Source organism: Triticum dicoccoides, chromosome 5A (assembly GCF_002162155.2).
Source record: "Triticum dicoccoides isolate Atlit2015 ecotype Zavitan chromosome 5A, WEW_v2.0, whole genome shotgun sequence".
Classification (NCBI taxonomy): Eukaryota; Viridiplantae; Streptophyta; class Magnoliopsida; order Poales; family Poaceae; genus Triticum; species Triticum dicoccoides.
In genome coordinates this window covers 81,562,829-81,574,365 of record NC_041388.1, presented here as the reverse complement: position 1 = coordinate 81,574,365, position 11,537 = coordinate 81,562,829, and the positions used below count along the sequence as shown (strand labels likewise).

Here is an 11,537-nt window from a genome sequence, read left to right as displayed (position 1 = left end):
GGGACATGGACGTGGTGCCGCGAACTCATGTTGTCGAAACCTGTCCTGTTGTGAACAAATGTATGTGCAAGACCTATATGGGCTATGACGCCCTAACTATATTGTGAGTGTTTAAGAGATCATGACTTGTGGCAAATGGCGATGAAACTACCTGCATGCATTCGCTCGTGAACATGTAGCTTTTGCCCACGTGTCTTAGAATATTACATTATTTGCTACTTTGCAGCATGTTTACTGAAGTTACTCAATGTACAGTGCCTCCCACGGATGGAAACCTACATCACGAAGAGTCATCTCCAGCTGCTGATGCCCGTAGGATTTCCTTGGGCAGCTCCTTACAAGTTGATATTGTCCTATGAAGGGTATGCCCAAAGAATTAACATACTTTGTAGATTTCTCTTAATTGTGTTTGTGTGATGGAAGCTCTACGTACTGCCGTCTTCTAGAAATCTTATTGTCTGCACATGAAATCAGCATAATGTCAAATGATCCATACCATCTTATAGTCGCCTATGTGGAAGTTGATATTACAAAGCATACTGTATAATCTAAGTTGTCCCATTACACATATTTACTAGATGAATCTGTATTATGTGGCATAAATAAAAGTAATGTTCAATTAACTTTTACTCATAACGAGAGCGCTTTCTATGTAGGAAAAATAACCGAACCTGAAAATTTCCTACCCATGAATTTTAATAGTTGGCCCATCTAAATTGTCCCATTATTTTCCGCACTATCTTCTACTGCTAGGAAAAATGCCTCCAGTAATTTTTGAACCATCATGTATAATCTACAGTCCCAAATATGAAGCATACTTTCCTCTTAATATTTTAGTTATCTACCCTTTCATCTGTCTGTCCTCACACACACCAACCTCACACCAACTAAAGCCCATTAGACCGAAGAAAAAACCATGTCCTGCCATACTATCCCTATAATTCCTTGCAAATCAATTAGATTTCATATCTCTTCTATTACTAACAAATATATAGGTCATAGATGCAAATTTAATTAAGGTCCATGAGTCATGTATTCTATATTTAACAATAAAATTCCAAATAGTCGGGCGCGGCAATGTGAACCACCAATGATCTGTGGCGAAGCATGGCCACGCGGGCTAGGGGGTCAGACCTCGTTGATGCATGTGGCGACACTTGATCTTTGCAGGAAATTGATGAAACAGTCGACTGAACTGATGAAACAGTGGACTGAAGCTCATCTGCCTAGGTCCAAGGAATTGATGAATTGTTAGTTCCTGGAAGACAGCTGATGTGCGCCACTCACCGGAGGGGATTAATGAAGGTATATATGTTACTCTTTTCCCAACCTGCTGCTGCTTGAGTTCATGCACCTGTATGGGTGTGTTTGGTCTGGGAATCAAGTGTCATGGAATGGAATGGTTCCATTCCAGGGGAACGGGTCCGTTCCATTCCTGTGTTTGGTAGGAGCAAAAGAGCGGAACGGGTTGGTTCCGTTCCGCTGTTTGGTTGGAAGCACGGAATGAAAAATGGAATGACATAAAATTCAAAATTTCGACGGCATTTCGTTTGTATTTTCAAGAAAGAGGACATAACAATATATATTGACAATCTTAACATATAAATGACAACACATATAACAAAGCTTTCAACAAAGTGCACATAGTTAACAGCATACGAAATTCCCAAAAGCAACCAAAGTGCAATAGAGCCATAATACATGTCAAGTTCACATACTTGACAGCCACACATGTGAAGTTCACATACGAAATCTCCAAAAGCAATCAAAGTGCACTACAGCCATACATGTGAAGTTCACATGCTTGGCAACCATACAACCATACAACCATACTTGACAGCTTGAATTGCTCGTTCAAAACAGCAGCACATTGTCTATGATGCACATCTCTGAATCCACTTGAAGTTCTCTTCCCATCAGCAACAAGACCAGCCAAAAAACCAAGCATGGTTTTCGTCATGGAATTGGTCCACACAATGATCCCAGCTCTCCCGGAGCTCCCACTTGCAGCGGTGACTTCGACACTCTCCATTTCTGTCCAACCAACAAAAGATTGCAAAAACATGGATTATAGCATTTCAAATACATGTTTCAAATAGAGTAAATGATACAATCTGTCCAGCCATCAAATAAATTCAAATGTAGTTGCCTAAACATCACAAATACATGTTTCAAATAGAGTAATGATACAATCTGTCCAGCCATCAAATAAATTCAAATGTACTTGCCTAAACATCACAAATACATGTTTCAAATAGAGTAAATGATACAATCTGTCCAGCCATCAAATAAATTCAAATGTACTTGCCTAAACATCACAAATACATGTTTCAAATAGAGTAAATGATACAAATACACGGAGTGTGCCACACTCATAGATTAGCATACATGAGTTGTCTATCTTCCCACATTTGGGCTGCCATTTGTAGCCTACGGTCTACCACGGCCCTAGTGTCACTTGCTTGTTGCCTTGATGTTCGAATTGGTTGGGTGGTCCATGTCACTTCTGGTATAATAAATTCATCAATCCCTTGTGATAGTGCATAATTGTGAAGAACACAACAAGCTATAACAATGTCAACTTGTGTCGGGAAAGTAAAGAATGGTTTGGCGTCATCTAAAATTTTGAAACGCCTCTTGAGAGATCCAAAAGCCCTATCTACCGTCACCCGTAGTGAAGAGTGCCTAAGGTTGAATAGCTCCTTATCATTTTGGACTGGATTGTTGCCCCACTCATTCAAATGGTACCTCACACCACGAAAAGGTGGTAAGAACCCGGGCTTTGCTCCATAACCGGCATCAACTAGGTAGAACTTTCCTAAAAAGGTGAAACAAATATTTGTGACAATGGTTTCATGAGGCAAAGAACATATGCACAATTTCTATCTAAGCCGACTTCTTACCTGGTGGTACTTGTAAGCCTCTCTCACGTGTTAACGCATCAGCTAAAACGGTTGCATCGTGTGCTGACCCTTCCCAACCAGCCAACACATACGTGAAGCGGAGATCAAAAGCTACCGCTGCCATCACATTTTGGGTTGTAAAGGCCTTCCTACCACGAAAAGAATGCTCCACATCTTTGGTAACACCTGCTTGCACATGTGTACCATCGATAGCTCCAATACAATCCTATATAGTGACAAGTAGTAAATACCATATCATATAGCCTACATACCTAAGGAATAGTTTTAGAAATTACCTTAAAATATGGGTCAAACCGATGATTTCCTGCAATTTTTGCTGGGGTCTCCAATGATGGTGGCCGTATATAATCATTACGAAGCTCTCCTATGGCAAGAAGAGCCTTTCTAAAATAGATGCTGGTTGTGCCGTATGATCTACAAAAGTTGGCTGACACAACCCTATTCCGAAGATTATGCCCAATTGTATGCAAAAACATCGCCAATTGTTGCTCCACGCTAAGATGTGGACTGTCTTCTAGCAACTTGCGATCCCTCAATATGGCACACAAATTAAAAAACACAGCTCTTTCAAACATTAACATGTTTTTACACAACAAATCACTTTGCCATATTTTTTGGTTTAGATAATCAAATCTAATTCGGTCTCTTTCATGCATTGGCCCATAGGTAATGCGTGGTCCTCTTTTCCTTATTACAGCCCGAACAATGGCTGTCATTGCAGCCAGTGCAACAAAAACAGCAGCTCCCCTAACCATCCTTTTTCTTTTGTTCATCTTCTTGACCATCTACAAGTGATGCATACTATCAAAAATATGGCTATCAATGATGCTTACATCAACATATATATTGCAAAGATACACTGGACAACATGTATTTTGGTACAAATTAGGAATAAAGATCTCCATCAATATGCATGAGCAGCAGCAACATATACACAATACGGTCTCCATCTCTCTCTGTCATTCTCGGCTGGGAATATGCATGAGCAGCAGCACCATATACAAGAGGAAGTGATGGTTTACCTTGAGAGTGAGGAGCTGTGCTGCGCCTCTGCTGCCGCTGTGAGCTCGCCGGAAGCCGCCGCCTCCCCGCTGCTAATCCTCTGCAAGCCGCCCCAACCAGATCCGGATCGAGCCCCCCTTGTTCTGCTGCAAATAGCGAGAGGGAAGAGAGAGGTTAGCGGGCGACGGGGAAGGGAGGAGCCAGCCGACGGGGAAGGCAGGAACCGGGCGCGGGGAAGGGGAGAACTGGCCGGCGCCGCCGCTCAGATCGATGGAGGGGGAGAGAGAGGAGGGGGAGGCGGCGCACCTGGGGAGAGACGATAGGGCTGCGTGGGAGCGCGAGGGCGAGCGGTTCCGCGTGGTCCGGCCCTTTTCGAGGTCTCGCCTCGTTCCGCATCTGGGCCGAATATTCGGTCCGGAGAAACGAGCGGGTGCCGATCCAAATCTCAACCGAACGCGAAAACGGGGCCTGGTAATGGGTCGGACCCATGACGTTCCGGTCCATGACTCCAACCAAACACACCCTATATGTATGCTTCGTCACTTAATTCTCTCGAGTCTTCTTACTCTGGCAGCAGAAATTCAAGCAGCTACATTTTTTTTGGATATGTTGCCCTCTATCATCTTTTTTTTACGCCCACAATCCCCCCTTCCATCCAACGATTTTGTGCTCTAATGTTATTCAAATCTCAGCTTTTATAGGTGGTGTCATCCTTTTTTTGGTCAACTGACTGATTCGGGCAAATCTTGGAGATTGGTGCTCATATTTTTGTTTGTGGGGAGTTCTTTACTTGACAAATCCGTAATGGCTGCTTGTCAGGTAATTAGTTCAGATGTGGGACTGGCTTACCTCATATCTTCATGCAAATATAATCCAAACATTGTCTATTTATATCATGGTGTTTCCATCAAGATGTTAACTGAACTTCAAAACAAATCAGTTCGTTGTGATCACCTAATTGCCTTAAGTTATTTGAGACCTGAAAAGCTGGGCTTGTTTAGAATTGGCTTGCTATGATGCTACAGTACTAACAAGTCACAAGTGGTCAAGAGACGTTTAAATAGATTCGTTGAGTTTATAATTTATTTATCATGGTGTCATGTATGCATTGCGATACATTCTAGATTCTACCACACTGGCTAGATATCTGATTTGACAGTGTCATTTGATATTCTTAGGAGGTCTCATTCTTTGAGGAAGGAGAGCCTAAACTTGATGGGAAACCTAGAGACTTTGAAGGTTTGCTTTGCCCCTTGGTTGAGATTTAGCATGGCATTGATGTGACTGACTTTTATTTATGTGTGCTGTGACTAACTCCGTCTTAAAGGAGTAACCTATCGAGCAGTTAATAATTCGGACATCACCGCATGATTGCTTCAGAAGTGAAATCACCAACCTGCATGAAAAAAATAGAATCCGCCTTGTATATTTCTAGAGCTTGTGCCCAATTCTTCAGTTTCTTGCAAGTTGGTTTCTAAGCACTTGAGTAAATTTCACTTATTATTCTTAATTCACTTTTCAGTCTTCCTAAATAATACGTTGATTAGAATTTATCACTTGATAAGCTACTGCTCTTATGTTTTTGTACATGTAATAACAAGCACTTTACAGGCATAAACACATACTACAGTAATGCATTCACGTGCTTATACTCCAAACTTGAGTGTGCAAAGGTGGCGCTACTTGAATTCTGCACTAACTAATAATAACCTTTGCTGTGAGTTTCCTGTAACGCTTCGTTTGGATGTCTCCATTCGGGAGCTCCGTATTGTATTGGTCTGAATTCCAAATCAATGAGGAAACTGAAATGGCACGAATACGAATTCACCTGTTTGGTTGTCCAGTGAATTGGCCCTTGAAATGCCTCTGAGATTTCAATACCAAATCATGTTTGGATGACAAACTTTGGAATTGCATAGCCATGGAGGGGTTTGGCAAGAAGATCTAGGTCATGGCCATGGATCCATGGTGGAGCAGTGTTGTGGCTGCACAAAAAGAGGAGAAGCTAGTACATCCGTAATGGTGGAGTGCTGTACAGAAGGAGCTGCAGCTCATGGAGAAGGGAGGGTTTGAGCCAGGCAACGATAGGCAAGGACGACGGCCACACGTGGCTAGAAGGGCGGAGCCGACGGTGGGGCGCGTCAGTCCTGGGCCGCCGTTGACCTCCATGGCGGGGCGCAGCACAGAGCGACGGGAAAAGCTGTGGGGAAGAGGGGAGGGACAGACCCGCGCCGCCGCCTGTTGCCGTTGTGGTCGCCGCCGCCATGACCTAGGTCAGCGCTCGAGTTCGCCCCTCCCGTTCCCCTTCGCTACCTTCTGTTTCTGTTTCGTGGGCTGAAGCGGTACCTTTTGCGGGAGAGAGCGATTTCGGGCCAATTCGGAGCGCCACCCCTCCGTAACGTGGGAGGGAGATTTTCACGGAAGCGAAAACGGGCTTGAATTGCTTTTTCATTTTCAATACGAATTCAGTGTCCAGCCAAACGTCCGTATTGACCCAGATGATTACGAAATCCATTTCCTGGGCTCCAATTGAGACATCCAAACGCAGTGTAACTGAAATTTGTTGCAGTGTGCATTTGTATATGACCATTGTATGCTGTAAGATTCATGATCTATAATTAACCAATCCTGATCTCCATTTGTCTGATAAGAGAAGAGTACTATTCTGTTCTCATTTAGTTTCTTTCCTACGGATGGAACAGAAATACTACACATTCCTAGCTTTTGTCTTTTCCACTCTTAGTAGTTCTGATATGTACCGATCGTATATTTGTTTCTTGGTCTCATACTAACCGGAGAGAACAATTACTATACTTGATTGGCCCCTACCCTATGAAGATAAAATATTATCTGCGCCATGCTAAATAATTACCATTGCTAGCATATTTGCCCATTTTAAAAATATATCATATGTAATGCTCACTGTCCAACTATCAGCTTGAAAATATATCTGCAAATAAACTGATGGCTTCAGTAGATCCAAAGTTCAAGGAAGCTATCCTTAAATATGTACAACTCCATCTGTGTAAACATCTTCAAAAATATCTATGTACTAGACCATATATACTTCATATTCCTAATTAAGTCCTAAGATAGCAACATTTATATGATGATTATCTAAACCTGTATAGTTTTGCCATCTCGTTTCAAATGGACATTCCTACCTGTTTGCCCACTGTTCATAAAAGCAGCACACAGGAAAACATTTATTATATGACCTGTTCACTGTTGTGCCTTCGTAGAAGTATGTGCGATTCATATTTCCACAAGTTTTTTGAATATGGCTAATGTTGCATTTTGCATATGGTTCGTAATAAAATATGATGTTTGCGCATGTAAGATATATTAAGTGATATTCTACTGTGAAAACCCTGGTAACTTCTCTATGGCCTTTAGCAAATTATAGGCCCTACCGTTGCACATTCAATTCTACCAGTTACTTTCCATGTATATAGTTTTATCTACTGAACAACATCAGTTTTTTTACCAGAAGTACAATATATTTCTCCTCTTTCCATATGTAAGATCTTTATTACTCTTTGTGCATAATTTTACCATATCTATACCCTTCTAATAGATTGATGCCGCACTTCTGTTTTCTCCGTATACACCACTGCCACCATATTGAGCTTAAAGGAGTTAAAAAATGTGTTCCTCCAATAACCATCTAGTTTTGAGATCAAAACCAAAAAAACACCCAAAGAAGGTGCTCAACTCTTGAATTACTAACAAATCACTTCAACAAGGAAAAGGTGGAGCGGAGTTTGGCCATTGTCCAAGGTAGCCCAGAGTTTAGCTAGGTTATGCTTTGATATTGATCACAACATTTTTTGTAACTGTGTCTATGAACCCCTTAATTTTGAGTATTTGACAAAAAACTACCACAATAGAGGTTACTGTCCCACAGAACTACCACTTTCAAAAAAGTGACTGATAACTACCGAAAATTTCAAATTTTGTGACAAAAAACTACCAAGTTGTGTTGATCGTCGATTTAGCCGTTCTATCCGCTTAACTGACAGGGATGGCCCACATGGCAGGCGGATGGCGGCCCTAACGGCTAACGGTGCCCCACTCGCGGCCGTTAGTGGCCCGGCTCGATCGGAACCATCCAGGGGCCAGGTCAAAATGACCGGCCGACCGACACTCACTCTCACTCACTCCTCTCCCCGAGCTCTCTTCTTCCTCTGTTTCTCACCTCCGGCGACTGCGACGCGGCGGGGCGAGGATGCCTTCCTGGCCCAACAACAACGAGACATCCGCCGCCGACGATGACGAGTACATGAATGAGTACGACAACATGCAGATGGAGTATTTTGTAAGTCAGCTCACTGTGTTCTCTTCTATGCTAGGGTTAGGGTTAGGGTTTGAAGATCCTCTTGCTCTGATTTCTTCCATGTAGTTCTTATGTGTGAGGTGTTGTGGCTGATATATATGGGATTGGTACTGCAGCAAACTCCTGACACGGTGATAGATCCAAGTTTCTGTGGGCTTGTGGTTGAATCTGATCGTAAGTGCATCCTGCACAGGCAGAGACCAGGCAGGTTTGTGGCATTTGAAGGATCTGACACTGGAAGGAGATTCATTGGATATGCTACTACGGTAAGAGCAAACAATAGTGATGTCCATGTGTAGCTTTATTTGGTGGTACATAGTGCAAACAACATTGATATTCTTGTTGTTTCAGTATCTGTTAACTGAAAACTGAAGTACAGGGCTGGTGTGGTGTTCTTTGAATCTAGGCAGCACCTAAAATTGGTCTAACTGAATTTGTTTGTTATTGCATTTAGACAAACATTGATATGTATGTATGAATTCTTTAACTCAATTTCACTTGATTTAGTTAGCATTAATATTTCACTGCATTTTCAGGATGGTGTGAACTGTGGTGTTCTGGAGTTGGTAGATGCCCCTTGGCCAGTAATTCTGCAAAGGTGTTTAACCAAGCTGCGGGATATGTATCATGAGGAGAACCTTGGTAGAGTCCAAGACAAAGATGCTCATGAGATAGAGGTTGAGAAACTGAAGGAGCTGGATTCTCTTGCTAATCAGTACAGTCAGCTTGTGGATGATGTATCCAAACTGTTTGATTACCAGGATGGGCAGAAATCCCATGACATGGATTACACAAGCCAGGCAATCAATGAACTTAAGCAGAAGAAGAATCAGCTTGAGGAGCATGCAAAGATTGAGGTTGAAATGGAGAAGCTTAAGCTGAAGAAAGAACAGAGGTGCATCCTGCAGAGTCAAGATGATATCATTCAAAACACCAGGAAGGCCATGAAGGAGATACAAGTGGAGAGAGACCTCCTTAAAGAAGAGAAGAAGCTGGAGCATGTCATTTCTGAGCTACTGAAGGCTGGTCATGGGTGCAAGGAAAAGCTGGACAAGATCAAAGAAGTTGTCATGGAGGAGTGATGTTTTTAGCCATGGTTGGTAAGTAAATATGAGGCCTATATATATAACTGGCCTAGCAATGAAGGAGTCTGATGCAAATATGCATCTCATCTGATGCAAATATGCATCTCAGTACTAATATTAGCTATGAACTGCCTAAGCCTAAGAACTGTCTATGGTTTCAAATCATTTTGGTTGTGGTGTGGGGTGCTGTTATGGCCCTGATCTGTAATGCTCTAAGATGATGTTATGTTTAATGCCCTGATGCTAAGTTAAGAACCTTATTATCTAAGCCTGCTGAAGTTTCTATCTGTCTTTTTTTATCCTAAGTGGTTGCATCCCCTACCTGTAATATGGTCCTGAGAAGTTAGTTGTAACATTTCACAGATTGTACAAACTTGGTAACACTGAAGAAAGGTAAGTAGTTCACATAGGAGGCACCATAGGTAGCATTACATAGATAACACAATACTTGCTAACACTGAAGATCACTGACACTGACGAAACTGACATAGGTAGTTCAATTGATGAAACTGACATAGGTAGTTCAACTACTGACGAACTGAATCTGAAACTTATAGTTTTAGATTCACTTAGTTGTCTGTCCTGCTAAGCGTCCAGATCGTCGTACCTCTTGCTTCAGTTGGGTGGGATTTGGTTTCACCTCCACCTTCTCTTCCTCTTCGTCTTCATCGATGACGATGATGGGAGGAGGACGGCGGCGAGCCTGCACAGCTGGTTGTGCGACGATCTATAGGTCGTCGTCGTCTTCGTGCACCTCTGCTGCGTTTGCATTTGATGTAGCTTGTGCTGGAGCGACATAGCGGTGGTCTGCCCACCGCTCCCTCTGCCCAGCATCACTGGAGTCGGCCTCCTTCATTGCCCATAGGAGAATGTTGATGGTCATGACCACCTTACCTGGGTTTCCATAGCGCTGCTCCACGCGCTGCTTCTCCTCGCTAGTCGCCTTCTTCCTCACTTCCTCTGCTGCATTTACCGGCCCAATAACACTGGTGTACCTCATGTCGACCTTCATGTAGTCGAGGAAGAGTTCTTGGTCGCCGCGTGCTGAACCAAGAAGCATGGCAACCCATCCCTTGCCAATTGGGAATGGGTTTAGCCGTGGGTCTAGGGAAGGGGAAGAGGAAGAACCAACCATGGTTGGAGCTAGGGGGAGGAGGAGTAGTTGTGGGTGCGGCAGAAGTGAGGTGGATAGGTGTTGGAGTAGTAGTTATGTGTAGTTAAGTGAGGGGAGGTGTTGTGTGCTAGTGGAGTAGTAATAGTGAGGAGTGGTGAGATTTTACTAGTCTGTACAGGTGGTAGATGTGTTGTAGTTAATGTTCACAGTTTCAGTGTGTTGAAACTTGTGATAATTTGCTGCCATTTCTCATTGGGAAAGTGAAAGTTAGGTTGGAATATAACCAAATGCAAAAAAGATTTCTCAAGTATTTACAGACATTCATGAATGTAAACCTGATTCATAAACTTAAACCACATTTAGAAACATTCAGCAAGGCTTAGATACCATAATCCTTAACCAGATTCAGACATAGACAGAGATGGAATATTCAGTACCACGCATTAAAACGCATAAAACATAAATAGTTCGAGCTGATTTAAGCAAACATAGTACTAATACAGACGACGAAGATGATGATAATTTGTTGCTCCATCTTCATTGTTGCATGCTCTCTCACTCTACAGACGACGAAGATGACGCCGCTCTGAACATTCAGAAGTAACAGCAATAAGTGCAGGCAAATGCAGTATAAAGGATGAAATAAGTTCAGAGACATACATAAACAGAAAACTAATCCTCTCTTCCTTCGAACGCAGCCAACATCCTAGTCCACCGAGTCCTTGTTAATTGGAATCGATGGAAGCTTGCCCTGTCTCTTTCCCACCAGATGACAAGGTCATCCGTGATGTGCGTTCCTTCTGGGAACGCCTCATTGAACTGCTTGACATCGTTGGTGTTGCGTTCTGCCATAATCCTGGCAGGCAGCCTGCACCGTCGCTCCAGTGCGTGCGCTCTGCGATTGGCCCTCGCAGCAGCCCTATCAACCTCCTCATGGTCATCCACTACCTCTCCTAATGCTGGATCCATCTCTGGCTGAACTAGGGTCCGCGTGCTTCCGCGGCGGCTAGGTTTTGGGTTAGGGGAAAGAGGTTGTACGATCGCTGCGTCTTTTATAGACAAAATGGCAGGCTTGG

The 11,537-nt window shown here is 43.0% G+C and overlaps 1 long non-coding RNA gene across 1 annotated transcript; it reads left to right on the top strand.

The window, feature by feature from the left end:
- Positions 1 to 254: 254 nt before the first annotated feature.
- On the top strand, positions 255 to 5,384 carry LOC119297032. Its single transcript, XR_005145492.1, has 4 exons — positions 255 to 362; positions 1,171 to 1,305; positions 4,619 to 4,745; positions 5,105 to 5,384. It is a non-coding gene; the product is annotated as an uncharacterized LOC119297032 (long non-coding RNA).
- The last annotated feature ends 6,153 nt before the right edge of the window (positions 5,385 to 11,537 follow it).